This window comes from Melanerpes formicivorus, unplaced genomic scaffold (genome assembly GCF_026170545.1).
Source record: "Melanerpes formicivorus ecotype bairdi unplaced genomic scaffold, bMelFor1.0.p_v2 SCAF_9, whole genome shotgun sequence".
NCBI classification, from domain to species: Eukaryota; Metazoa; Chordata; class Aves; order Piciformes; family Picidae; genus Melanerpes; species Melanerpes formicivorus.
Window position 1 is genome coordinate 8,969,249 of NW_027142361.1, and position 25,865 is coordinate 8,995,113.

The 25,865-nt window shown below is 43.6% G+C and overlaps 1 long non-coding RNA gene across 1 annotated transcript; it reads left to right on the forward strand.

Annotated features, from left to right (window-relative positions):
* The first annotated feature begins 15,310 nt into the window (after nt 1–15,310).
* Nucleotides 15,311–21,705, forward strand: LOC137443512 (uncharacterized). The gene is made up of 3 exons (XR_010987906.1): nt 15,311–15,346; nt 15,743–15,818; nt 21,614–21,705. It is a non-coding gene; the product is annotated as an uncharacterized lncRNA (long non-coding RNA).
* Nucleotides 21,706–25,865: the final 4,160 nt, after the last annotated feature.

Below are 25,865 nucleotides of genomic sequence, written 5' to 3' on the forward strand. Positions count from 1 at the left end.
ACAGCCCTGTTATGTTGGTTTTATTAATTAACATCTGGCTTCCTGCCTCTAAACTGGGTCCCCTTCTTTACTGCTCTAATGCCATGTTTTCACCACTTTTACTCTGAAATGTACCCCAAGAATGAGAGATTAAATCCTTTGGCTGTTCAGCTTCTGAAACACAAGTCAATCTGCTCTAAGCAATGTACAGCAACACAGCTCTAGTGGTCACAGCAAACCTCATTTTCTTGCAGGGACTATGTGAAGAATGGCAAAAGGGAAGAGACCAAGTCCTAAACTAAAGAAGGAAAAATAATTAGTGGAGAATGAAGGGTGTATAGGAGACAGCTTTTGACTGAAGAAACATTCTTCATCATCAGGAGAGCTTGGGCAGGCATACCAGGGCAGCATTATCTCTATGGGTTAGGCTGATGCTAAACTTGAAAAAATAGCATTTTTTATGGTTGTGGTTTTGAAAAGAAAGAAGAAAAAAAAACCACAAACAAAACCACAAAGAAAACAAACAAACACAAAGAACAAACCACAAACAAATGAAACAAGAAACCCACAAAAACTTTACAAATATATAACAATTCTGACCACTGCATACTGCTGTTTCAACAATTTCTTTGCAGTCTGCAAAACTGCAGGCTTTGATCTATTAGAATATTAGAATAAACCAAACCAGGTTGGAAGAGACCTTCAAGATCATCGTGTCCAACCCATCAACCAATCCAACCCACCCAAACAGCTAACCCATGGCACCAAGCACCCCATCAAGTCTCCTTCTGAACACCTTCAATGACGGCGACTCCACCACCTCCCCGGGCAGCCCATTCCATAGCGCAATCACTCTTTCTGTATAGAACTTCTTCCTAATATCTAACCTGAACCTCCCCTGGCGCAGCCTGAGACTGTGTCCTCTTGTTCTGGTACTGGGTGCCTGGGAGAAGAGACCATCATCAGCCTGTCTACAACCTCCTTTCAGGTAGTTGTAGAGAGTGATAAGGTCACCCCTGAGTCTCCTCCTCTCCAGGCTAAGCAGCCCCAGCTCCCTCAGCCTCTCCTCGTAGATCTTGTGTTCCAAACCCCTCACCAACTTTGTTGCTCTTCTCTGGACTCGTTCCAGCAAGTCAACATCCTTCCTAAACTGAGGGGCCCAGAACTGGACACAGTACTCGAGGTGTGGCCTAACCAGTGCAGTGTACAGGGGCAGAATGACCTCCCTGCTCCTGCTGGCCACACTGTTCTTGATGCAGGCCAGGATGCCATTGGCCCTCTTGGCTGCCTGGGCACACTGCAGGCTCATGTTAAGCCTACCATCAACCAGCACCCCCAGGTCCCTCTCTACCTGGCTGCTCTCCAGCCACTCTGACCCCAGCCTGTAGCACTGCATGGGGTTGTTGTGGCCAATGTGCAGAACCTGGCATTTGGATGTGTTAAATCTCATGCCGTTGGATTCTGCCCATCTGTCCAGCCTGTCGAGGTCTCTCTGCAGAGCCTCTCTACCCTCCAGCAGATCAACTCTTGCCCCCAGCTTGGTGTCGTCAGCAAATTTACTGATGATGGACTCAATGCCCTCATCCAGATCATCAATAAAGATGTTAAAGAGCACAGGGCCCAGCACTGATCCTTGGGGCACACCACTAGTGACTGGCTGCCAGCTGGATGTGGCACCATTCACCACCACTCTCTGGCCTCGGCCCTCCAGCCAGTTCCTAACCCATCGCAGTGTGCTCCCGTCCAAGCCATGGGCTGACAGCTTGGCCAGCAGTTTGCTATGGGGGACGGTGTCAAAGGCCTTGCTGAGGTCCAGGTAGACTACATCAACAGGCCTCCCCACATCCACCAGGCGGGTCACCTGATCATAGAAGGAGATAAGGTTGGTCAGGCAGGACCTGCCCTTCCTAAATCCATGCTGGCTAGGCCTGATCCCTTGGCCATCCTGTAAGTGTTGTGTGATTGCACTCAGGATGACCTGTTCCATGATCTTGCCTGGCACTGAGGTCAGGCTGACAGGCCTATAATTCCCTGGCTCATCCAACCGGCCCTTCTTATGGATGGGCACCACGTTGGCCAGCTTCCAGTCCTCTGGGACCTCGCCAGTGAGCCAGGACTGCTGGAAAATTATGGAGAGTGGCTTGGCCAGCTCATCTGCCAGCTCTCTCAGCACCCTAGGATGAATCCCATCTGGTCCCATGGACTTGTGGGGATCCAAGCTGCTAAGGAGAGTTCCAACTACCGCCTCATGGAACATAGGGAAACTGTGCAGCTCCCTGGCTCCTTCTGCTAGCTCTGCAGGCCAGCTGTCTGGAAGACGTTCTGCCCTTCTAGTAAAAATTGAGGCAAAGAAGGTGTTAAGTATCTCTGCCTTTTCCTTATCCTTGGTTACAATGTTCCCCTCTGTATCCACCAAGGAGTGGAGGTTTTCCTTCCCCTTCCTCTTGCTATTAATGTATTTATAGAAGGACTTTTTGTTGTCCTTCACAGTAGAGGCCAGTTTAAGCTCCAAGTGTGCTTTTGCCTCCCTAATTCTCTTCCTACAAGACCTAGCAACATCCTTAAACATTCTGTGGGTTGCCTCCCCTCGCTTCCAAAGGTGATACACCCTACTTAAAGTATGATCTTAAAAGAGACTACACAACAGGTTTAAAGAACACATAGCAGAAACTATACTTGTAATGAAAGACAACAAATTAATCAGAACAGGTTAGAAAGATTTGCATTTCTCCAGCTTCACAGTTGCTGCTCCTTACAATATGCTGCTGCTTTGGGAATTTCTGTTAACTATAAGCCTGTCTTCAATTTAACAGAATTCTTTGGTGTTTTGGTCTTCTCATTGTTTCTGATCATTCACCATGTACAACCCATCTTCTGTTACCCAACAAACTCAAAATCAGTGACCAGCTCAACAATAAATGTTATCCTTATTTTAAAATAACTTTCCTTCCAATGTGCAAATGCACCAAATGATAGAACAGTGACTGTCAATAGGTTCACATCTCTAGTCCCTAGGTGATATTAGTGGAGATTTACATAAAGAAAATTATGTGCTGTTAATGCTTCACAAGTTAAGTTTTGTAGCTCATTGTTACTAAATCAAATGTTTTTGCAGTGTTAATGTGCAAGCTGAAATACCTTAATAAGTGTTGGTGTGTGCATACATCACGGTTTTAGTCCACTTAGTGCATAGCCTAAAGATGCAATGATGTCATCTTATGAAAAGTGTCCCTGGGCTCACCATGAGCAGAAGCTTTAATTTCACATGCCCATGGCTTCAGATGCAATGTTCAGGTACTCAGCATTTTGTAGAACTGGTGGAATAAATGTTCTTGGCAAAGGAGATGTTCTTGCAGATTTAATTACCTGCTTAGATTTGTCCAGCTTTTTCACATCTGCGGATGGGACGCCAGCTTTGGGGCACTTCCAAAGACTTCCATGCCCTCTGAAGTCATGTCACACCAAGCTGTTATATACCCGAATATAAGCAGCTGCACAAGAAGGAATCCAACAGCTGTTCAGCTTCTCAGTCCTGCCAAATGCAAGCCAACAGTGCCCAACCAAGATGCTGGACTAGAGGGGCTCAGACCAAGGAATGCAGTTGCTCCTTGGTTAGCAGTCAGCATATGGATAATCTGAATGGGTCCAGAAGGGTATCCATACTTGTTGGATACCATCAATTAAACTACTTTTATTCTTCTCTCACACTTTGTCTGACATTCATCTTAGAACACAAGCTTTTCAGGGCAAAATTTTACTCTTATTATTATGTTTTACTCTTATTATATTATTATGTGCCCAGTGCAGGTGAATATCCTCATCTCTGTGGCACAAGTCAAACCTGAAATTTGTACATCTCCTTGGGAAGGCAAAAGTTTCTTGCTTCTTTCACTTTGAAAAATCCCTCCTGGAGTTATCCATCATATTCTTAAAGACCAGTCTACTTTGATTCATGTATCTGTGAAGATCCCTTACTTTCCCCAGTGGAAAGAACCCTATGTTCATGATAAAGCTGTATATTTTTAAATATAATATGGTTGCTGTGGGTTTTGCTCTGTTCTTGTTCATTTGTTTGTGTGTTGTTTTGGTGGATTTTTTACTTCGCCATTATTTTTTACTAAAAGCCATGTTCTATTTGACAGGGTGGATGTGTTGAGAGATAATTTGCTTGTTTTTCACCCTTTCTATTTACATACTTTAAAATTACAAAAATGTTACCCAGTTTCAACATTCAAAGTTTCTTCCTTTGTTACTACATAGAGAAAATATACACAGGCTGTTTCTTTCCTCAGTGACAATTTCAGGCTTTTTTAAAAACAGTCAGACATCATTGAGCATAGTTCTTCTTCCAAAAAAAATGTGTGGCCGGTTGACGTTGCCCCCTTAAGAAAGGGAATATGGTGGACGGAAGTTGGTAAACGGAAGGAATAGTCTAAACTAATTTCATTGGTGAAGTGGGAGGAAGCACCTTCTGAGCTGGGACTATACTGGGTTTTTCCAGCACCCTATCTTCAGTCTTGCTTCCGCCTGTTCTTTGTGCAGCAGCTTTCTGTGCTGGGCTTTCTGCCAAGGCTCCGGCCTTCAAACTGACAAACTTGATAAGGCCTGTATTAACTCCCTTCCAATTAACACAAACTGCTTCTAATTTTTTTTTCCTCTCTTTTCTTTCTCTTTCTATCCCATTCTGGGGAAAGGGGGGGAAGAGAGGGGAGAGCGGAGGTGGGGGACCCCTCTGCCGAGGGGGGTCACTCTCATTTCTGTGTTGCTCTGTTGTATATCTTTGTATATATTGTAGATATTGTAAATTTGCAAATATTCCCCTGCATTCCCTACATTGCTTTGTAAATATAGCTCCACTGCTTTGCTAATTCAGCTTGTGAGTTTTTTTTTCTTTCCCTTCAAGTTGCTTTCCCTTTACCCTACAAGGGGGAAGGGAGGAGGCTTCTTGGCCTTACCCCTTCCATCCCACGACATTTTTTTTTATTGGCGCCCAACGTGCGGCAGATAATTAGTTTAATTTATTATTTGATTGATTTAGTGTTTTCTAGCTGAATTAGCAAACATGAAGGTATTATGGTTTGTGGAGCGATTATTCTTTTCAATTTTTGGGGCTCTGGTTTACAGATATTGTTTGGGTTTGATTTTGGATTACCTGGGTAAATATTTGGTGCGGACAATTTATATGTGGGTTATGTATAGAGTTAAATTATGGTATGGAAAATGTATTAATTTATTATGGCCAGTGAGATACAGGAATGTTACCTCCACCACTCTCCCAATTGAGATAAAGGGTTTTAAGATTCCGCCTGAGGAGAGAGTAACTTTAGGTGATGCCTGGGATCCAAAGGTGATTTATTTGGTGTCTATAATTCTGCTGATGGTGATAATTAACGTGTATCTGCTGGTCTCTTTGCGGCGAGAGAGAAAGGTGTCCAGAGCTTGTTTTGTTATTAAAACTAGATCAAAAAGGAAACGCCGTGGCTCTCGATCAGTCCCAGAGTCATCTAGTGACGAGGACTGTGGAGAACCCGTGTCAGTCAAAAAGAAGGCTAAAAAGTTAATTGGTAAGGCAGCTCTAAATGACTTTGCTGATTCTGGCAAGCAGCCAAGGGCATCGGCTGGTATCAACATGGCGCCTACTCCTTCTCCTACTCCTTCTCCTTCTTCTTCTTCTCCGTCGGCCATTAATGGAGCAACGTCACTTCCACCCACTCCCTCAGTGGGACCGGAAGTCACTGCCCCAGCAGCTGATTTATCTCAGGACCTGTCAGCTTCCATTAAGGTGGCTGTAAATTCAAACACAGCTCCAGTCAAGATGGCTCCTTTAAAGACTAGAAGTGGAAAGGCCCAAGATGGAGAAGAAGAGGTGGAGACTGATCCTGGTGAGGGGCCCTCTACTCTAAAAGATCCTGCTCAGGAGGAAGAGAAGGTTTGTTTTAAAGATCTAGCTAACCTAGTGAGATCAAAGCAGGATAGAGATGAGGTTAGGAAAGCAGCTGGCAAATGTGGTTCTCAGCTTAAAGAGATCCTTAGGAGAATGACAGCAGGATTTTATGGGCAAAGAATTCAGGGAGATGAAGATGAAGATGATATTTCGGACTGTTCTTCTCCACGGGAGGAATGGCGAAATGTCCGTAAAGATTTCACCAGGGCAGATAAGGAGCCAGTTCTACCTTGGCTTAGTAGGTGTTAGGATACAGGTGCTTCAGCTCTAACAGTTGGAGACAAGTCAGCAGCTCAGTTAGGAACTCTCTCAAGGGACAATGGAATAGATAGACATCTAGGCGAAGCTCTCGGTAAGGTTAATCTGTGGATACGCCTTTTAATAGCGGTTGCCCTGAGATACCCTTCCCGAGATGATCTTCCATGGAATCCTAAACCCTGGACTACCATAGATGAGGGAATTAAGCGCTTAAGAGAATTTGCTGTTAGAGAGCTACTCTATGGTGAACATGAAACTCTGAATCCTGATGACATTCCTGTGGGTATTGGTCTTGCTAAAAAGATCATCAAACTTGCTCCTTCTAATTATGCAAACATTCTGGCAAGCAGAATTGTGTCAAGAAGTTATGGTGGAGCTTCTCCTACGGTTGGCCAATTCAGTGATCAAATGAGACAATTGGAGGATAGCATGACACGTGGTTCTTTGGTTTCGGCCATTAAAATGATGTCTGGTGATATTCAGAATTGCATAAGAGAGTTAAAAGATGAATTTAGAAATTCCATATCCCAATTGGCACAAAGGGATAGTTTCAATTCTTCCTCCAGGTGGGTACAAGTTTCATCTGTGAGGAATACACGTCCTCCAAGGAGGTCATTCCAAAACAGGTCATTCCAAAACAGGTCATTCCAAAATAGACCACCAAGGCAATCACGTAGAACTATTTGGATAACTCTGCGTGATCAGTTTGGTGAGAACATGAACCGCTGGGATGGCCAACCAACTTCTAATCTTTTCAGGAGACTGAGGGAATTGCAAAGTGGCAGAACCCGAGGTAGCAATACCAGAAGGGTAGCTGTTACTTCCACAGTTCCCCAGAATGACTCTTATGGCTCCAACAGCGGCTCCAGTTATAACATGCAAAGTTATAACACTGCAAACTATGTGCAATGCACATGTGCGCATGTTCCCCATAATTAGGGGTGCCCTGCCTCCCGCCAGGGGGAGGAGAGGGATAACAGAGATAATAGAATCTATTGGGATGTGTACATCCAGTGGCCTGGCACTTCACAATTTCGGAAGTACAGGGCCTTGGTTGACACAGGAGCTCAGTGCACCATAATACCATCAAATTATCAGGGATCAGAGTCTATAACTATTCTGGGAGTCACTGGTGGATCTCAAGAGTTAAGTAAGGTAGAGGTTAATATAAGTTTAACTGGTAAACAATGGAGGAAGCATACAGTTGTGACCGGACCTGATGCACCTTGTATTTTGGGAATTGATTTTCTGAGAGAAGGGCGTTTCAAAGACCCTAGAGGTTACAAATGGGCTTTTGGAGTAGCTTCAATAGAAATTGATGGACAAAAATTGAAGCTGTCTGCCAGACCTGAACTTTCTGATGAATCTGCAGTTGTGGGACAACATAAGATACAGGACATTAAATTGCCGGTTGCTTCTCAGACTGTGCATCACAGACAATACAGAACCAACCGTGACTCTTTGTTGCCCATTCAGAATCTGATTCGTCAGTTGGAGAGTCAGAAAGTTGTCAGCAAAACTCATTCACCTTTCAACAGTCCAGTGTGGCCTGTGCGAAAGCAGAATGGAGACTGGCGTCTGACAGTAGACTACCGAGCCCTGAATGAAGTGACACCACCTATGAGTGCAGCAGTACCAGACATGATGGAGCTACAGTATGAGCTGGAATCCAAAGAGGCCAAATGGTATGCTACCATAGACATTGCTAATGCATTTTTCTCTATTCCCATAGCAGAGGAATGCAGGCCTCAGTTTGCTTTCACCTGGAGAGGACTCCAGTACACTTTCAACAGGCTGCCAATGGGCTGGATCCACAGCTCAAGCATCTGTCATGCAGTGATCCACGATGCTCTGGAGAAAGGCGGTGCTCCAGAACACATCCAGTTCATCGATGATATCATCGTCTGGGGTAAAACTGCTGAGGAAGTCTTCGAGAAAGGTAACAAAATCATTGACATTCTTCTGAATGCAGGTTTTGCCATCAAGCAAGACAAAGTGAAAGGACCTACCACAGAAATTCAATTTCTGGGAGTGCGGTGGCAGGATGGACGCCGACACATTCCAGTGGATGTGGTAAATAGAGTCTCTACCATGGCAAATCCCACAAACAAGGAAGAGACCCTAAGTTTCTTGGGGATAGTGGGATTTTGGAGACTGCACATTCCTGGATACAGTCAGATTGTGAAACCTCTGTATGATGTGACTCGAAAGAGAAACCATTTCCACTGGGGACCTGAACAACAAGCAGCCTTTGACCAGATAAAGGAAGAGGTAATTCAAGCAATGGGTCTGGGACCTGTCCGAGATGGTCCAAACATTAAGAACATTTTGTACACGGCTGCAAGTGACAATGGTCCAACTTGGTGATTGTGGCAAAAAGCTACAGGTGAGACACGTGGACGACCACTTGGTTTCTGGAGTCGAGGTTACAGAGGTTCAGAGGCTAACTACACTCCAACAGAGAAGGAAATTTTAGCTGCCTATGAAGGAGTAAAGGCATCTTTTGAAGTAATTGGAACTGAATCACAACTTCTCTTAGCTCCCAGATTACCAGTTTTGAATTGGATGTTCAAAGGCAAAGGATCCACACCACATCATGCCACAGACTCAACATGGTCTAAGTGGATGGCTCTGATAACACAGAGAGCTCGAATGGGAAATCTTGAAAGACCTGGTCTAGTGGAGGTGATCTCAAGTTGGCCTGAAGGTATCAACTGTGCCAAACCTCCAGAGGAGAAAGTAACTCGTGCTGAGGAAGCTCCTCCTTACAATGACCTTTCTGATGGTGAAAAGAAATATGCTTTATTCACAGACGGTTCCTGTCGTCTTGTTGGAAACAAGCGAAGGTGGAAGTCTGCAGTGTGGAGTCCAACACGCCGAGTTGCAGAGGCGAAAGATGGAGAAGGAGAATCCAGTCAGTTCGCAGAGGTAAAAGCTGTCCAGCTAGCTCTCGACGTGACTGAACGTGAGAGATGGCCAAAGCTTTATCTCTACACCGACTCATGGATGGTAGCCAATGCTCTATGGGGTTGGCTAAAGAACTGGAAAAAGAGTGGTTGGCAGAGGAAAGGAAAACCCTTTCTATTTACATACTTTAAAATTACAAAAATGTTACCCAGTTTCAACATTCAAAGTTTCTTCCTTTGTTACTACATAGAGAAAATATACACAGGCTGTTTCTTTCCTCAGTGACAATTTCAGGCTTTTTTAAAAACAGTCAGACATCATTGAGCATAGTTCCTCTTCCAAAAAAAATGAATTCCCAAGAATAAGCAGCAAGTGACTAAAGATATTATCAGAACCAAGAACTCTGGACTAAGATGTCCCTTGTTATTCCTGTCATGAAACCTGTGTCCCACAGTTGGAAAGTATCATCTCTATACAACAAATACATTAGCCTGGCATTGTTTCTTGCTCTCTACTTTTCTAATAAGTTTATTAGGTTTTAAAATTAAGCCTTCATTTAAAGGAATAAAATGGAACCATGGATTTTTAATACAATCAAACTGAATATTCATTGAAGAAGTGCAAACAAATTGCCAAGGGAAAAAAAATCAATCTTTTCCTTCTGGAGAAATGGTAAAATTGTGCAGAGTGGGATTTCTTTTGAAGGAGGGACAGGAGAAGAGTGTTGGGTTTTGACCCAGTTTGACCTGATCCTCAAGAAAATAAACAAAAACCTTCCTCATTACACTTTGATAACTCTTATCTAAGGAACAAAGTGAATGGCAACAAACATGTCATTCACAGTTTCATTTTAACCCTTTGTGCTCAAACCTGAAAGTCAGAAACTGCAGTAAGCAAAATCTATACTATTGAGCAATACAAGTTTCTTTTCCCCTAGAATTAAAAATTGAAGTTCTTTGAACTGTAGATCATCTATGTCAGTGGAGTCATTCATGATGTGTTTAAACATGGAAACATGGTGAGTATTCAGTGTAACTGGTCACTGCATGTCAGCACAGCCCAGGCTACCTACCACACAGCCACGAACCCACTTCAGCTCTGGCATAAAACTCAGAAAATTAAAACCTTGTCCTTGAAAAAGATCAGGTACATGAATATGAATGTTTATCATGGAATCCACAGACGTTTTGGATAGTTTATTAAATCATCACAACTCCCTCTGCCACCAACTCATTCACAACATTCAACCTGCAAATCACTGTCAGCAATAATCAGGACTGAAAAAGTGTAACCCAGATTTAAAAACCTGATCTCTCTTTCAAAACATAGCTGTTCAGGACTCATATGCAGTATCATAAATCACATATCAAACCATTTAATGAGATGAGTACCCTTTTAACAGCAAGATAAATAACTCTTTACAGCATCCCCACTGATGACATTAAGATCTTAACAGAGAGCTCATCACTGCTTCAAAGGGGAGAGAATCTGCCCCTGAATTATTAAAATATTTCCTCTCTCACCTTGTTAAATTAATAAGTATGGTTCAAAGAAAATTATTTTTTCTATAAGAAAAGTATGCTTATCTTTATAGCAGCATATTCCAGCAAAACTGCAAACATCAAAGCATAGCAGTGAGTTAGAGGAAGAATGGAAAGGACACTTCATCACTGTGCCCCACAGAAAAACAGGAGGCTTTTGTGCTTAGAAAGAGGAATTTTAAAATTCATTACATTGGAAGTGATACAGTAGGTTAATTCACTGCCCTTTGGAGACCTGAACTGTGTCTGTGCAGAGAATGTTCTTCCAAATCCTCAAACCAGTAACACACAACTTGGCATGGAGAGGAACAGCTGCAGTGCTGCAGGTCAGGGGGACGTTCATTGGCAGAGGCTGAGTGGGGAAGCTTGTTCAGCACCTGCCTGCATCGTGCCTGGCTCTGGTCAGTGCTATCAGTTTCTGACTTTGTTAAATCCTTTCTAAACCAACACATTCGCAAATCTTTCTACAAGATAATTATTGCCAAGAGGAGACTGCATTTGCCTTAATGCCTAAAATTTCTCCCATCTATATGTATTTTCAGTTTTATAAGTGCAAAGGAGAGAATAGAAATGTGTGCATTGTTGTGCAATTTTAGTTGTAGGAAATTATTTCAAACACTACATTGTTACAAGTATTCAAGAATTGAATTAGCATGCATTACATTAATAAACTAGATCATGCAAATAGTCTCATCAAAGACAAAATCCATCGAATTTTGCTTGGATTTTTATGGAATTTCTCTTCCAAGGGATTATTTATATGGGATCTGAATTATCAGCCAACCTTGGCTAGCCCCATGAGCTAGTGTGGTTAAAACTCAAAGACTCCAGGTCTCCACTTTGGAAGGCGTGAAGTGATTAGCTCTTACTGTGCAAAACTGCTTGACTTGCACAGTATATGCTGTCTGTACAAGGTAACTGGGCCGCTCAACTTCACTTCTATGTACCAAAGGAATAAGGAATGTGCTTAACTAAGATTCCAGTGGATTTGTTTCTAAACAGTATATAAAAAACATTTGATTGCATGTTTTGCTAAACAGAAACAAAAACCAGTGTGAGATTTTGTTCTACAGACATTGTGAGCTGATCCATGCCCTCCATTAAACTCACCTCCTTATTAGTGTAACTTATTCTGTAAGTATTCTGGCTAGTGCACTAGGTTCTTGGGAATGTATGAACTTCATGGTGTAAGTGCAAAATTAACAGAAAAATGCAATTTAGCACCTCTATTATCACTGTCTTGTAGACCAAAGGTATGGTATACCAGCAAGTTAGTATTATCAACCAGTCAACACAGTATTCTTATTCATGAGTTCTTTAGGCATACAAGACTTTATTTGTATATGAAGCATTTATTTAGGATTGGCAACAAGATCTGGGATGAGATGATGAAATATTTGACTTCTAATAGTCGTGTATACAATTTGACAGCCACAATCCTTAGCCACAAGTTAAAAGGGTAGTGTGCAGGGAGTATCTGCTTTGTCTTCTCACGTCAATGTTATGCTGAATACAGAGGTTTTACTTTGTGGATAAGTGTGTTAAAAAAAAATCAGTTGCTGCACAGAAGAAAGTAGGGAAACTAATAACCCTGTCTTCTCCAGCAAAAGGTCTTCCAAAGTGGCAATGGCCACTACACACAAATTACATGCAGTGTCTTCTGTGAAATATGTGTTCTGAGCAGACCTGTCAGGCTGGATGTCTGTGGCCATTTGAACAAAGCCTAAATTGACTCTTAATCACTAAAAACCTAATATCAGTTGTTAATAGGGCAAAAAGGGTAATATAGGGTTCAAAAAATATTAAGGATACATAAACATAGACCCACAGAAGTCCATGTGATGCTCTATCTTACATTGATAAGCCTACATTCTGTATTCATGGTGGGCCTAAAACAGTATAGCAGAGAGTCTGACTCCCTTCCTGGGCAGTTCAGCTGACCCAAAAATTCAGTTTACTTTGTTTATCTGTGACTTATTTCCTTATTATTCTTTCTATTCTATTATTTCATAAGAATAATCCCCTCCATTTCATCAGAATCTTTTAAATGACAGTATACAGAAGGAGGTAAGAATAATATACATATGTGTGTATGTGTGTGTGTTTTAAGTAATCTATTAGCTAATGTTGAACTCAGCTCAGAGCAGGTAATCATCTACATATCATAGAAGGTGAGAAAAACACAGGAAAGGATGGCAAATTAGCTAAGAGCTATCTGAAGGTCAGTTAAAGGAGCAGTAATTTATATGCAAAGCATCATTGGAGGAGCATTATTTTATGCAGTGGTAGGAGAAACAGAGTATATGAACGAAAGAATTCCAAAAGAGTGAAAATAGACTTCATATGTAAAAATAAAATTGAAAAATTATTATTATTATTTTGAACAGGGCAATGTTTTCAAAATTTTAACAGGTGCTATGGAAATTTTATATGAATTTTGCATACGTGAAACTTACCTATATGAAACTTAGATAATGCCTCAATGTTGAGGGTTGGAAGGGAAAGGCCGGGCCTTCTCCTCCCACCTATAAAGTGAAGGAAAAGAAAGTTGAAAGGGAAAAAAAACCTCACAGCCGGATTAGCAAAGGGATTGTGCTATATATTTACAAAGCAGTTTAGGAAATGCAGGTTTATGTACAGAATTTACAGTATTTACAATATATACAGAAATATACAACAAAGTAACACAGAAATGAGGGTTCCCTCCTCTGCTGAGGGGGGTTCCCTCCCTCTGCTCCCCCTTTCCCCAGAGAGGGTTAGAAAGAGAGAAAAAAGACAAAATTAATTAAAAGCGGTTATTTGTTAGAATGTTAGAAAGTGTCTTATAAGGCACAAGGTCAAGCCTGGCCGAAAGCCCAGAAAACTGCGAGCTGCAAAGGGGGAAAGCAAAGTGCAGGAATGCCCAGGATTCTCTGCTGTACTCCCAGTTCAAAAGGTGCTTTCTCCCAATCTACCAATGAAATTAGTTTAGATCCGTCTTTCGTTTACAAACATCCGACCACAATATTCCCTTTCTTAAGGGGACAGCCTCAAACGGTCACAGTCCACCCCATCTAAACAATTTCATTGGCTGTTCATACTGTCCATCCAATCCAAAAAAATATTTATAGCTCGTAAGTAAAGTTCATAGTCCATTCCAGCTATGCTCAGATGTAGATGATTCAAAAGTCCAAGAAAATCAGAAAATGAGAAAAATGGACAACAGTTCATTTCCTCGCTGACGAAGCAGAGAAAATGGAAACAGGGAATCTCAGGGTCTCTTAGTTGACTCAGGGCTCTCAGGGATCTCAGGGTTTGTGCACTGTAGATTCCTCGTTGATTCTTCCTTTGGACGCGATGTAGCTGTACAACAGTTTGAAATTAAACTCTTTCAGCTAAAGTTAAATTTCTTTGTGGAATACACTGAATTTCACCATTCTCTTGCATTACCCAATAAGTGTGACCCGGACCTTCAGCTGAAATCACCCCTCGGACAGGTTTAGCCTCTCCTGAGGGTGAAAATACCCAAATAGTTTTACCCAACAGATTCTTTTCTCTAACAACAGGAACTCTATCACCTTCTACTTTCCGTAGCAGATCTGAATGTGCAGGTCCAGCTCGGTTCACTGAACCTCTACTATTTACTAGCCAGGTTGCTTGTGCTAAATGTTTTTCCCAGTTTTTCAAAGATCCACCCCCCATGGCTTTAAGAGTGGTCTTCAACAAACCGTTGTAGCGTTCAATCTTCCCGGAAGCTGGTGCATAGTAGGGAATATGGAATATCCACTCAATACCGTGCTCTTTTGCCCAGTTCTTTACAAGGTTGTTCTTGAAATGAGTTCCGTTGTCTGACTCAATCCTCTCTGGAGTTCCGTGTCTCCACAGGGCTTGTCTCTCCGGACCGAGAATGGTGTTACGTGCAGTTGCATGTGGAACTGGATAAGTTTCCAACCATCCAGTGTTTGCCTCTACCATATGAAGCCCCAAAACAGATAGCTTTTAAGAAATAATGGGTTAGCAATTGAAGGAAGCACAAATCACATAGAGCAATAAATCGACTGAGGCATGGGACACTGTGACAGAGAAAGGAGATAAGTGATAAGAACTGACAGAGCAAGCATGATTCAGGGCCGACAAGGTCAAACTGACCCTAACAGCCTTGTCCAGTCAGTAAAACTAAGCCAGGCACACCAGGAATTGACCAAATTAGGAAAGGGTTCAAAAGTTTAAGAGAGGAAGACTCATCAGAAGACCCCTGCCCATGATGAAGGCCACCGGAAAGACCACGAAGAGGATCCTCAAAAGAGATGTCCCCGCCCACGCTCCGCCTACACCACGCCTCTTATGAATATGTATGCAGAGATATGATTATGTATGTGATCTGATGCAATACCACATCCAAAACTGTATAAAAGACATGCTTTTGTTACGGGAAAGGTAGAAATCCATTTAGTGATTTCTCCAACGCGTTGCTAATAAAATACCTCCTGTCTATCTGACTTAAACTGAGTCTCTTAGGCAGTTATTCTTGCCTTTTGGGGCAAAATTCGGCATCATTTTCTGGCGAGCCAGCCAGGAGCCAGACAGGAGATCCAGACCTTAAGGGGTCCTCCCGAGCCGGGGCCGGGGCTGGGACCCTCTGGGCGCCCCTGATGACTTTTTTGTCAGAAGATACCCCCCCGGACCAGCGCTCGTTGGTGGACAAAGGGTTACCTGCATCTCCTGCTCCAATCAAGAGGTATTTTAACTGTTTATTTGTTTGGGGATAAAAGCGCTTTGACTGGGAAACGGGGACCAGACGTGGTCACCTGATGGGAAGGCCTGGGGACGCCCTGGCATAATCCCGTTTATAGGGGTTGGAGTCCCCACTGGAAACAGGGGTTGGAGTCCCCACTGGAAATAGGGGTTGGAGTCCCCACTGGGTGCTTGTTAATCGGGTGTATGTTTCTCTTTCATCTTAATGTTGTTGCTGTGCTTCTGAGAGGGTACATTTGTGTTACACTTTTGTCTAACATTGTTATGTTGTCTGCAAGAATCTCGTAATTTAGTACTCGGTATTTTGTGTTAACTGTAATCTCTTTTGTGTGTAAGAATTTATTGTGATATCATCTGCAAACCGTACCTTGGTTTACAGCTGACATCCCGAAGCTGACTGGTATCGGTATTATACGGTTGACCAGCGACATCTCGTGGTAAAGCAGTGTACTCGGGTAAGGTAGGATAGTTTGGATGGATGCGTTAAGAGTGTGAATGAATGAGACGCAGCATCGCTGTGAAGCAAGAGGGAGTCCTGATCCGCATTTCCTGTTCTTCGCGAGAAGCCAGGTCGGAGACGGACAAAGCGATTGAAAATTGTGTGTTAAAATATATTGGTATATAGTGCTTGTGGGAGAAAGAGACTATTCCGGGAACAGCCATGGGAGGACGACAGAGTAAGGACGTAAATATGAAAACTCCATTAGGATGTATCTTGAAGCATTGGAAGGACTTGGGAGGAATTCCAGGGGGAAGCATAAGTAAAAAGACACTCCTTAAATATTGTACACAGTGGTGGCCGTTGTATAAGTTAGACGACAATGAGAAATGGCCACCGGAGGGAACAACTAATTATAACACTGTTTTACAACTGATGCTCTTCCTCCACCGGCTCAATAAATGGGATGAGGTGATGTACGCAGACATGTTCTTCACTCTAAGGAATAAACCTGAGTGGCAAAAAGAGTGCGGAATTAATGTAGCCCCTCAGGATCCCCTAGTATTAGCCCTGGAAAGGGATAAGAAGGGTCCAAAGCCTAAAGAACGTTGCTGTGATGCATGTAGTATTGGACAGCAGTGTCTCAAGCTAACAAGAAGAGATAGTGGAAAGGAGAGCGAAATAAGCCTGAGGGAATACCATCCATTCGCTCCAGGGTGGGAAGGGCCTCTTCCCAGGCCAAAAGAGGAACAAGGGGATCCCAGCCCATTAGAGGAACTGGAGCGATGGTGGAAATCTAAGTTTGGGCACAGCCCTCAGAAGTTAGACAACAGTTGGGAGGAAGATAGTCCATTAAAATCGGGGATTGACGAGAGGAAAAGCAGCCCTCAGGGACTAGATAGTCCACAGGGGTTGGGGAGCTACATGGATGCTGACAGCCCACCCAGACTAGAAGTCGAAAGGGAGGAAGGCAGTCCGTCAGGAGCAGAGAGCCAAAGGGAGACACGTAGCCTGCCCGAGCTCAGTCCATATGGGGATAACAACACATCCAGAAGTGGAGACATTTGTAGAATGGAAACCAGCACACCAAGGACTGGGGACAAAAGTAACTCGCTGGGAAGCGGCGTCTCTAAACTGAGAGGCGACGTCTCTGAATTGAGATATAGTGAAAAGGATGATAACGAGACATGCAAAAAGGGGGGCAGAGAACAACTTAATATAGTAATTCAGATAAAGGATGAGAGAAATGGGAGGGGAGCAGAGGATGAGAGGGACAGCAGCCCGGGACAGGATAGGAGCCAGCAGATACAAAAAGGGCGACAGACGCAGGACGAGAATCGGATGGATGGTGTAATAGAGATAGGAGGGGAAAATGAAGAACAGGAAAGGGGGAAGAGGAAAGAGAAGAGAAAGAATAGGGGAGACATTGAAGCACAGGAAGGAGATCCCGGGGAAGAGATCGGTCACTCGTATTATACCAGATCTGTGGCACGGGGGGAAGCAAAGCAAAGAGAGGAAGGGAACCATATGATAGCTCCTCTCCGACAAGTTGTACCAACATTAGGGGAAAAGACTAGAGTAAAGGTGCCGTTCTCGACAAATGATTTGAACAGTTGGAGGGATGAGGCAAGGAATTTCAGGAGAAATCCTGAGGGAGTGGCGAAGAGGTTTGAATTAATGGCAAAGAATTTAGATATTGATTGGGAGGATATAGAAGTGATGCTGTCAGAATTGACAGATACAGAAAGGGAACTCGTATTGGAAACAGGAAAACGACATGCTCAAGTATTATCAGGAAGACTAGAAGATAATTTTCCCAGCAATAAACCAGAATGGGACCCGGACAATGCCGAGCACTATCAACAGCTAGTGCAGTATAGAAAACTGATAGCGATGGGCTTGCGTAATGCGATCCCTAAGGCTATCAATTGGTCAATGCTATATGACATCAGACAGGGAAAGAATGAGACCCCATCAGAGTTTTTGGATAGACTTAGGGCAGCGATGAGACAATATACACCCCTGGACCCAGCAACAGAGGAAGGGAAACAGCACTTGTTAGGGTTGATGATGGGACAGAGTAACCCAGACATCAGGAAGAAATTACAAAAACTTGAGCATCCAGCAAATAAAAACCTAGAGACACTGCTGAATGAGGCATGGAAAGTATACAATAATAGAGAGATTGAGGAGAAGAAAAAAGAGGACAAGAGGATAGCGAGAGTAGTGGCTGTAGCAGTGGCAGCTCAGAAGACAGGTTACTCGGAACCTGGAACCAGGGGAAGAGGTAGAGGCAACCCAGCAGGAAGGGGAGGGAGGCTCCAACCCCACCCAGCTAGGGTGGGGTCAAATCAATGTGCGTACTGCCTACAGATGGGACACTGGAAGCGAGAATGCCCCCAACGAAGGGAAAGGCTCATGGCCACTACTACTACCACACATCAGGATAGTGAATGAGGGGGACCGGTGGGCCATACCCTAGCAGACCCACTGGTTAAAATGGAGCTAGGGGAAGGTAAAAAGGAATTGAACTTTTTGGTTGATACGGGAGCAACTTTTTCGGTTTTAAATCAGGAATTGGTACCTAAAAGTGATGAATTTGTACAAGTTGTGGGAGCAACAGGCCAACCAGAAAAGGCTTACTTTTTGAAACCCATTAAATACAAAATTGGGAAACAGATGGGAATTCATCAGTTCCTGTATTTACCAAATTCGCCAAAGCCCTTATTGGGGAGAGACCTATTGGAGAACTTGGGAGCCATAATAAAATTCAACAAAGACAAATTGGAATTACAAGTAAATGAAGAACAACTGATTATAGCTCTAAGCCTAACGATCAGTTGTGTGGAACCTAAACTTGAGAATCACAATTTCGAGCGAATTCTGAACAAGACGTACCCATTAGTGTGGGCTACTGATATACCTGGAAAATCAAAACAAGCAGTACCGATTGTTGTTGAACTTAAAGTTGGGGCAAAACCGGTCATAAGAAAACAATACCCTCTGAGGATAGAAGACAGGAAGGGGATCGAGCCCATAATCGAAAGGTTTTTGGAACTGGGGTTATTGGTAGAATGCGAATCAGATTTTAATACACCAATCCTGCCAGTAAAGAAACCTAACGGAGCCTATAGACTAGTTCAGGATCTGAGAGCAGTAAACGAAATAACCAAGACATTACATCCGGTAGTTGCTAATCCATACACACTTTTAACTAGACTGAAGGATAATTTGGTCTGGTTCACCGTATTAGATTTAAAAGACGCATTCTTCTGCCTTCCCTTAGCTCCCGAGAGTCAAAAGATTTTTGCCTTTGAGTGGGAATCTGTAGATAGAGGAAGAAAGACTCAACTTACCTGGACGGTATTGCCCCAAGGATGGTGCAATTCCCCCACGATTTTTGGGAACCAGTTAGCCAAAGAATTAGAACAGTGGGAAAGGCCGCTGGGAGATGGCACCCTTCTGCAGTACGTAGACGACCTCCTAATAGCAACGGTGACAGAGGAAGAATGCATTGAATGGACTATTTCCTTGTTAAATTTCCTGGGTTTAAGTGGATATCGAGTTTCTCAACAGAAAGCACAGCTGGTGCAAAAAGAAGTGGTGTACCTGGGATACGAAGTCTCCAGAGGACAGCGATCCCTGGGAGCAGCTAGGAAAGAGGCCATCTGCCAGATACCTAAACCAGAGACGGTGAGAGATCTGCGCGCCTTTCTGGGGATGACAGGGTGGTGTCGGCTATGGATCTACCAGTACGGGATACTCGCTAAACCACTGTATGATTTGTTGAAGGAGACTAAGAACGTCCTAGTTTGGACTCCCGAGGCAGAAGGGGCCTTCAAGAAGTTGAAGCTGGAGCTAATGAGAGCACCGGCCTTAGGTCTCCCAGATGTATCAAAACCATTCTGGCTGTTCTCCCATGAGCGGCAAGGGATGGCCCTAGGAGTCCTAGCACAGCAATTGGGACCACACAAGAGAGCTGTGGCCTACTTCTCCAAGCGATTGGATGAAGTAAGTAAAGGATGGCCAGGCTGTCTGAGGGCAGTGGCCGCAGTAATAATTAACATAGAAGAGGCCAGGAAGCTCACGTTGGGTCAAAAGATGACTGTGTTAGTGTCTCACACTGTGTCAGCTGTGCTGGAACAGAAAGGCAACCATTGGCTGTCGCCTTCCAGATTCCTAAAATACCAGGCCATCCTGGCTGAATCAGATGACATAACCATTCAGGTGACTAACATTGTGAACCCAGCTTCATTTCTAGAAGGAAGAGACCCAGCAGAACCCATCGAACATGACTGCCTGGAAACAATTGAAGCAGTCTACTCCAGTCGCCCGGATCTCAAAGAAGAGCCGTTCGAAGATGCAGACAACTGGTTCTCAGATGGCAGCAGCTTCGTGAAGCGAGGAGTAAGAATGGCTGGCTATGCAGTCACTACTACAGAAAGGGTAATTGAGTCGAACTCCTTGCCTGCAGGGACCTCAGCTCAAAAGGCAGAACTGATAGCTCTGACTCAAGCCCTGGAATTGGCGGAGAACATGCAAATTAATATATGGACAGACTCTAAATATGCCTTTTCCATTGTACATGCTCATGGAGCCATTTGGAAAGAAAGAGGACTGTTGACTACACAAGGAAAAACGGTCAAACATGCAGAGGAGGTTCTGCGATTGCTAGAGGCGGTCCAGCTCCCAGCACAAGTGGCCATAATGCATTGTAAGGGACATTTGAAAGGTAACACTATTCCAGAAATAGGAAATAGGAAGGCAGATACAGAAGCTAAATTGGCTGCCACGAGGACTAGGGAAGTGAAAATAACGGCCCTAATACCAGGAGAGCTGGATACCAACATCCAGCCAGATTACCAGGAATCAGATCATAGGTGGATACGAAGAAGGAAGGGCAAAATATTAGAAAATGGTTGGGGTCAATTGGAAACAGGACAGTTAGTAATACCAGGAAACGTGATGTGGCAGTTTGTAAAGGCAGAACATGAGAAGGCCCATTGGGGGCTAGATTCGCTTCACCAATATTTGCAAACCAGGATAGCAGGACCAAAATTATTTACTACTATAAAACACGTTACATCCCAGTGCGAGCGGTGTCTGAAAAACAACCCGAATACGGGAACCAAGGTACACCAAGGAGCCATAAATCGAGGTAAATTCCCAGGTGAAGTATGGCAAATTGATTTTTCTGAACTCCCGAGAAAAGGGGGGTTTCGGTATTTGTTGGTATTAACTGATACGTTTTCTGGGTGGCCTGAAGCATTCCCTTGCAGGACAAATAAGGAAAGAGAAGTAACTAAAGTACTGTTGAATGAAATTATTCCACGGTTTGGGGTACCGAAGAGCATTTCTTCGGATAGGGGTACACATTTCTGTGCAAAAGCAGTGAGAGCAATAAGCAAAGCATTACAAATCAAATGGCAATTACACACGCCTTACCGTCCACAGGCCAGTGGGCAAGTGGAAAAGATGAATCACCTTATTAAACAGCAAATTGCCAAAATATGTCAGGAGACTAATTTGCAGTGGTATCAAGCTCTGCCTATTGCTCTACTGAGGCTGAGAGTCAAACCAAGATCAAAAGAAAAGTTAAGCCCATTTGAAATTTTGTACGGTAGACCTTATGCTATGCAAGTCGTGAATGGGGACGCTATAGGCCAAATCGGTGATCAGTACATTTATGATTATGTAATTACGGTGGGAAAACAGTTTGACAAAAATGCTACTGTGGTGATAGAGCACCAACCTAAACAACCTGATTGTAAATTGCATTCGTTTAATCCCGGTGATTGGGTGTATGTTAAGAATCTTTTAGTGAAACCCCTACAAGAGAAGTGGGAAGGACCTTTCCAAGTGCTGCTGACTACCTTCACCGCGGTTCGAATCAAGGAGCGACCTACGTGGATCCATTATTCACGAGTCAAGAAAGCTCTGGAGAACAAACCAGAGGAGCAGACGTCATGATCCTGACTCCACCTCAAACATTTACAACTCTGATCATTGGACTCTTGATAAGTATAGCTCTTCCCCAAGGCTCTGCCCCAATAGACCCATGGTCTCATGCACACCAGTGTATCCACCTGGAGAGGGGAAAGAAGGGACCCTATTTCGAGGTTTATGCCTTACATAACAATCAGCCATACATGAGTAAAGTATGGCATCAGCCCTCCATGGTAGCATACAAGGGTGATCAAATCCAAATTGGGTGTCGAGAGCTTGACCCAGTGGAAGGAAACACAAGGCGGCTAGTATTAACAATTCGACCCTTGATGCCAGACTCTAAACATAACCTAATTACCTTTAGTCCAGTGAAAATGGGCAAGCCCACCGTCTGGGTCCAGCAAAAGGGTCCAATTTCATGCCAGTGGAGTGACTTCAGGGAAGATCCACCCGGATTACAACCCCATAACTCGGTAATTTATAGAGAAGATTCGCTTGGGGAACTACATCCCCAAAACATAACCCTTGACCTACACCCTCTTCTCTTTCCTGCGGGAAAGATCGTAGCATCTAATGGTCCTGAGGAAGGGAAAGCACGGTGTGAAATGGCATTTAGATTGGATCAATCAATGTCCTTCGTATGCGAAAGACAGTTGAAAATGCTGGAACAGGGTTTAGGCTTCCCTGGGCATGCTGTCGAATATAAGGTGCAATTACCGGGGGACGTGATCCCATTTTATCCAGATTTAGACTTGCCCCAAGAAACCACTCTACCGATAGGATGTAAAGTAGTACATAACCTAACCTTTATAGGGCCTCAAGTGATAAGAAAATCTAACAAACTAAAATTATTGTTAGACCCCACTTATTCCCTGAAAAAGGTGCAGATGAACATTCACACCGATGTTACACATTTGCAGAAGGATTGCCGACCATTTATACAGCAAAGCCTTAAGGGATGGAATGCATGGCTGGCAACTAGGTCTTATCACAGACGGGCGCAAAGAGATATAAGTGGATGGGTCGGCACTGGATTTGGAATACTAAATGCAGTAGATCAAGAGGTATTGGTGAACAAATTAAGTACTGTCACCACCAACTTAGGAAAACTCAAAGTGCCCCTGAGTTCATCCGTGCTTACATTAGCAGAAACGCAATCGCTAGCAGTAAAATTACTAACCATGGTAGCAAACCATACTGCAGAGGATTTTGTGAAGCTCGCTGATTATACAGGGGAACTTAGTAGAGACATTGCACTCGCTATCCAATGCTCTCAGACACAACAATGGGTACAATCAGTAGCGGCAGGAATAATGAGAGAGGGAATGTCAGGTACATTACCTCAAGAAATAAGGGAAACAATATTAAAGGACAATCACACTACACAATTTGAGAAGGACCACCAAGCCTGGTGGCAATTAGTAAATTTCACTTATGAGCCTCAACGAGATCACATTGAAGCTTATGTCCTCACCATCAGTGCGGCAGAAGAAAGAGCTATCTTTCCTATCCTCACTCTAGGGACAATACATCAACATGTCATTGTCAGACCAATAGACCACAATGTCTGGGCCAGTTATGATTATACCAAAAATAGGTGGCAATCAGTTAGCACAGAGGCATGTATTCCTAGAGGACAATTAGGCTATGTTTGCGAAAACGCTGTAGTAGAAGCAGAAGATTTATGCTTAGATGTCGAAAACAGTATATGTACCTTTGAAATGCTTTCACATAATAGAACACAATCACAAGTTTACTATATAGGGAATGGGTGTGCTTGCGTGAGGACAGCTTGTGACAACGTCACTATAGATAATTGCCAAGAGGAGACTAACAATACTAACTTCTGTGTGTGCAACTTCACCAAAATAGTGGGTTGTGATTTTCATTATACTGTCCCAATAACTACTCAACAGCTAATTAAAGCAGATTTTAACCTATATCAAGAGATACCGAAATTACAAATAGGGATGGACGTCAAAATTCTTAAAGCGATGCTCGCACATCCTAAAGTGAAGGAATTGGTGCAAAAGGTGAATCAAACGACTAAACGAATGGTATGGCAGGTAGAACATAATTCAGAAAAAATAAAGGATGTCCTGACCAAAGTAGAACAAGTAGGCCAGCAACATTGGTGGGACATCTTTACAGGATACTCCCCAACAGCTGCACAGGTCTTCAACTATCTGGTGCACCCAATGCTAATGGTAATTGTAGTTCTGCTACTATTAACTCTCGCAAATATTTGTATGTGGTGGAGACTAAGAATCATACTAAAAAGGACCCAAATGGTTTGGGCTATGGTACGAGCGTATCAGCGCCCTATAGGATTAGAATTTGACAAAAGAATTCGTAAGTTATAAGAAAAAGGGGGGAAATGAAGCCCCAAAACAGATAGCTTTTAAGAAATAATGGGTTAGCAATTGAAGGAAGCACAAATCACATAGAGCAATAAATCGACTGAGGCATGGGACACTGTGACAGAGAAAGGAGATAAGTGATAAGAACTGACAGAGCAAGCATGATTCAGGGCCGACAAGGTCAAACTGACCCTAACAGCCTTGTCCAGTCAGTAAAACTAAGCCAGGCACACCGGGAATTGACCAAATTAGGAAAGGGTTCAAAAGTTTAAGAGAGGAAGACTCATCAGAAGACCCCTGCCCATGATGAAGGCCACCGGAAAGACCACGAAGAGGATCCTCAAAAGAGATGTCCCCGCCCACGCTCCGCCTACACCACGCCTCTTATGAATATGTATGCAGAGATATGATTATGTATGTGATCTGATGCAATACCACATCCAAAACTGTATAAAAGACATGCTTTTGTTACGGGAAAGGTAGAAATCCATTTAGTGATTTCTCCAACGCGTTGCTAATAAAATACCTCCTGTCTATCTGACTTAAACTGAGTCTCTTAGGCAGTTATTCTTGCCTTTTGGGGCAAAATTCGGCATCACATAGTAAGCACGTATTGCTTACCAGAACGAGAACGCGGTAGAGTGATGTAGTCAATCTGCCAAGCCTCACCATACTTGTACTTGGACCATCTGTCACCATACCACAAGGGCTCAAGTCGTTTTGCCTGCTTAATAGCAGCACAAATGTCGCAGTCATGGATGACTTGTGTGATAGCATCCATGGAAATGTCTATGGATCTGTCACGAGCCCATTGGTATGTTGCATCTCTGCCTTGATGTCCTGACGAATCATGAGCCCACCGAGCTAAGAATATCTCACCTCGGTGTTTCCAGTCAAGATCAAGATTAGAGTCCATGTCTACTTGAGAAACTCTTGCAGCTAGATCTGCCTGATGGTTGTGTTGCTGTTCCTCAGTAGCTTTGCTCTTAGGAATGTGAGCATCGATGTGTCTCACTTTCACTGGAATTCTCTCGATTCGATCAGCAATGTCCTGCCAAAGGTCGGCTGCCCAAATGGGTTTTCCTTTCCTCTGCCAACCGCCCTTCTTCCAGTTCTTTAGCCAACCCCATAGAGCATTGGCTACCACCCATGAGTCGGTGTAGAGATAAAGCTTTGGCCATCTCTCACGTTCAGCCGCGTCGAGAGCTAGCTGGACAGCTTTTACCTCTGCGAACTGACTGGATTCTCCTTCTCCATCTTTCGCCTCTGCAACTCGGCATGTTGGACTCCACACTGCAGACTTCCACATTCGCTTATTTCCAACAAAACGACAGGAACCGTCTGTGAACAAAGCATGAATAGAATAGAATAGAATAGAATAGAATAGAATAGAATAGAATAGAATAGACCAGGTTGGAAGAGACCTTCAAGATCATCGCGTCCAACCTAGCATCCAACACCACCTAATCAACTAACCCATGTAACCAAGCACCCTGTCAAGTCTCCTCCTGAACACCTCCAGTGACGGCGACTCCACCACCTCCCCGGGCAGCCCATTCCAATGGGCAATCACTCTCTCTGTGTAAAACTTCCTCCTGACCTCCAGCCTGAACTTCCCCTGGCGCAGCCTGAGACTGTGTCCTCTTGTTCTGGTGCTGGCTGCCTGGGAGAAGAGACCAACCTCCGCCTGTTTACAACCCCCCTTCAGGTAGTTGTAGAGAGCAATAAGGTCACCCCTGAGTCTCCTCCTCTCCAGG